Below are 4,292 nucleotides of genomic sequence, written 5' to 3'. Positions count from 1 at the left end.
AAATAAAAAGAAAAAAATAAATATAGCAGAAAAGAAAAAAAAACTATATAAAAAGCTACTCAGAAATGAGCATAGATGCGCTTATAGAGGAAATTCAAATTAAATTCATAACAAATTTCAAGAGAAATTCGTATGAATTTAGCCTAAATTCCCTATATAAGGGCATCTATTTTCATTTTCAGAGGAGCTCAATAAGGCAGAGAGGGAGGGGCTTATAAACCGGTCGGATTCCCCTCCGGTTGGCGAGGTGGGACTAAACTTTGGCCGCAACGTGGACCGACCCTTTAGTCCCGGTTGGTGGAATGGACCGGAACTAATGGTCGTCCTTTGGTCCCGGTTCAGGCCACCAACCGGGACCAATGGTGGTGGGCCAGGAGCGAGGGCCATTGGTCACGGTTCGTCCCACCAACCGGGACCAATAGGTCCAGACGAACCGGGACCAATGACCCACGTGGCCCGGCCGGCCCCTGCGGCTCACGAACCGGGTCCAATGCCCCCATTGGTCCCGGTTCTGGATTGAACCGGGACTAATGGGCTGGACCGGCCTGGACCATTGGCCCCTTTTCTACTAGTGCACCGTCTTCATGGCAGAGCTCTTTGGCCCCATGCAGGAGGGGACCACATCCGGTGCCATACACATACAAGACATGGAGCCAGGCGTGTTCAAGGCGCTGCTTGGTTTTGTCTACACCGACTCAATGCCCAAGATGGAGGTGGAAGGAGAAGCCGGAGCTGAGATTACGTGGTTGTGGGACTTGCTTGCCGCGGCGGATGTAAAACAAAGGGATTTAGGGTTTGTGGCACACCTCCAACGTGGGGTGGCCTTTGTATTATATAGGGGTACATCATAGTGTACAAATACAATTACAACTATAATACATGTAGGCCCAGTATATACAGAGTCTAACACCCTCCCTCAATCTCAACCGAGCTCAGAAGAGTTTACTAGGTTGAGATTGCGCCTACAGCCTTCAAACCGAGGAAGCGGTAGTGGCTTGGTGAAGATGTCAGGAAGTTGATCCTTTGAAGAGATGAACTTGATGAGAAGCAGCTTCTGGGCAACACGTTCTCTGACAAAGTGATAGTCAACTTCGATGTGTTTTGTTCGGGCATGGAATACAGGATTCGAAGACAGATACGTAGCACCGATATTATCACACCAAAGAACACGAGGTTGCTCCTGAGAGATCCTCAACTCTCGAAGCAAGGACTGTATCCAAATCAGCTCAGTTGTAGCATTTGCAACTGCTTTGTACTCAGCCTCAGTGCTACTGCAAGACACTGTTGCTTGTTTACGAGCACTCGAGGCGATCAAGTTAGCACCAAAGAACACTGCATAGCCCCCCATTGATCGCCTGTCATCCGGATTCCCAGCCCAGTCTGCATCAGAGAACGCGGAAAGAGCTGCAGAGGTCGCCGGTTGCAAATGTAGACCATAGGAAGGTGTCAACTGAATGTAGCGTAATATACGCTTAACAGCAATCCAATGAGAATCTCGAGGTGCATGCAGAAACTGACAGACACGGTTGACAGCATAAGAGATATCCGGACGAGTAATAGTCAAGTACTTCAAAACCACCAACAATACTGCGATACTCAGTGGCCTCATCAGCACAAATAAGAGAACCATCGAGGGCAGACAGTTTGTCAGTAGAGGACATAGGTGTAGTAGGAGGCTTGCACTTGAGCATACCAGCACGTCGAAGAACATCAAGAGAATACTTCTGCTGAGTCAGCGTCAAACCAGAACCAGAGTACGAGACCTCCAGACCGAGAAAATAGTGCAGGGTACCGTCGACGAAGCCCTCCAAGTAATGGCTGCGAAGCAAAGGTAGCACTTGCGCACGCTAGTAGAGGTAGTTATCCGGCTTGAGCTTGACCGGGAGAAGGTGCGAGAACAGGAACGGCGGCGAGGAGATCGCAGCCAAAGCAGCTTCGAGATCCATGTAGGGCGGCGGCGCAGACGGGGGTTGATGTGGAGCGCTATACGCCGCAACGCCGTGGGACGACGGTGCACCGTATGCTACCGGCGGACCATACAGCGAGGAGGCCGCGAGGGCGCCGGACCGAGGATAGACGCCTGGTGGAGGGCACGGCGCGGGCGAAGAGCCGTACGGGGCACCATAGAGAGGAAGGCCACCATAGCCGCCATAGGCCACGTGAGGGGCGTCGGCGACAGACGAGTCCGCTGCGGTGTAGACGACAGCAGGCGGGCAGACACGGTCGGGCGCATCATCGGATGCGGGGCGGCCGAGGGCGGTGGCGCAGGGACCAACGGGTACGAGGCGGCCGGAAGCAGGGTAGATGCAGAGGGCGACGAGGAATAGCCGGCGTACTGGTAGGCAACGGGGCCGGTGTACTGGTGACCCGCAGATCGCGTCGACAGGGGGCCGAGCGAGCCCTCTGTCGTGTAGGGTGCAGCCCCTCCATAGAGGAGAGCCGCGAGCGACGGCGGGAGGAACGCATGGTCCGTGGCGACGGATCGGAGACCCGCACCAGCGGCAGCAGTCGATGCGGCGGCGAGGGACGCTGCGAGGGCAGCGGTGGTGTCGGCGGCCGGATGCGATATGACGAAGGCGGCTGGCGGCGGGGTTGGAGCGGAAGACGTAGGTTAGATCGATAGGCGTGATACCATGTAAAACAAAGGGTTTTAGGGTTTGTGGCACACCTCCAACGTGGGGTGGCCTTTGTATTATATAGGGGTACATCATAGTGTACAAATACAATTACAACTATAATACATATAGGCTCAGTATATACAGAGTCTAACAGCGGACAGGTACGATCTTCAGCGGCTCAAGTCGATGTGTGAAGAGAGGTTGTCGGAGCACATAGATGTGAGCTCGGTGACTGCCATCCTTGCCCTAGCTGTGCAGCATCACTGCTCCGACCTGAAGGAGGCCTGCCTGGAGTTCCTCAAGGTTCAATCCGCTGCGGACTTGCAACAAGTCATGGCGACCAGTGACTGGGAGCGCATAGCTGCAACCAATCTCTCTGTTCTGAATGAGCTCATCACCAAGTTTGCTTCAAGATTGTAGTTCGTCGTGCTATGCCAAAGAGTGAGGGTGTGATGTAAGAGAGAAAGGTCATGTGCGTGTGCATGTGCATGTGCATCGCATGGATGGTTTATAAATTCATTTCAGTAAACATTAACGTCACAATGTCCTGTATTCCTGCGGTGTGAAGTATGCCGCACCTTATTAACAAGTTGTTCCGTTCTCATATTGCTGTCTGTCTTCATTTTCACACCAAGAAACATGTTTGTTTATTGGTTATAAATAAAAGTAGAGCAATCTAGATGTATGAAAAAGCTATTTTTTTCTGTGGGGATTGGAAAAACTACTGTAAATTAGTGTTATTAATTTGATCTATTATTGTTATTATTGTTGTTGTTGTTGTTGTTGTTGTTGTTGTCACCTACAAAGGGGGACCGGCCCGGAGCTGCAAGAGCCTCGCCGTGCCACCGGGGATGGCGCGAACCGCGACGAGCCACGGTGGTTGGGCCCGGAGCTAGGGGCCATCTAGGCCACCGGGAGGGCGCGAAGCTCAATGAGCCACCCCTATCCATCTAAGACTGGCGGATGTCAAGCTCCTAGTCGGATATGGTGGCGACATATGGCAGAGACGAGACCGGAGGGGAGGTGCAAAGAGCAGATATAGTGAGGTAGGGTTTTCCTATGATGGAGGTGGGGGTGTGTTCTGTGGGGTCGTGTGGGCCAACATTGACCCATCCGACCTTCCGGACGAGTATGGATGGCCCCATATCCGCCCCACATGACCTAGACATGGGGGGGGGGGGTGCTGGACAGGCTGGACATGTGGGTTAGGTATAAGGGGTCAGGCTGGATGGTATTGTTTTGGTTCAGGCTCTGCCCCGCCTGTCTGTCCGGACATATGGCGAGGGGAGGGGAGTAGGGGGTTCGGTTGGAGATGCTCTAACATATATTATACATTGGCCTCCAATACACATGTATTGGGAGCGGGCGGTTGTCAAAATCACGGAGATCTTAATGGTGGCGCTAGATGGGTTTAAAGTGTCGGTGATAGAAAAATTTCGAATCTCACCATAATATATCCAAAATTGTAGAATTGTTTAGGGAAACTTTCATTGATTTTTTTTAAAAATGATTGAATTCTGTTTGAATTTTGACAAAATTATTGGATTTAGTTTGGATATAATATATACAAAGAGATTGGTTGCATTCTATGGCATAATTGATCTTGAATTGGATGGTGTGCTTCTAACTGACTGGAGGACTAGATAACTTTTCAATAGATCAAAATTGTGACAC

At 51.4% G+C, this 4,292-nt stretch overlaps 1 pseudogene; it reads left to right on the top strand.

The window, feature by feature from the left end:
- Window positions 1-3,038, top strand: part of LOC123081865 (BTB/POZ and MATH domain-containing protein 2-like) — a 10,136-nt pseudogene extending 7,098 nt beyond the window's left edge.
- Window positions 3,039-4,292: the final 1,254 nt, after the last annotated feature.

This window comes from Triticum aestivum, chromosome 1B, assembly GCF_018294505.1.
Source record: "Triticum aestivum cultivar Chinese Spring chromosome 1B, IWGSC CS RefSeq v2.1, whole genome shotgun sequence".
Taxonomy (NCBI): Eukaryota; Viridiplantae; Streptophyta; class Magnoliopsida; order Poales; family Poaceae; genus Triticum; species Triticum aestivum.
This window is presented reverse-complemented; position numbering and strand designations above follow the sequence as displayed.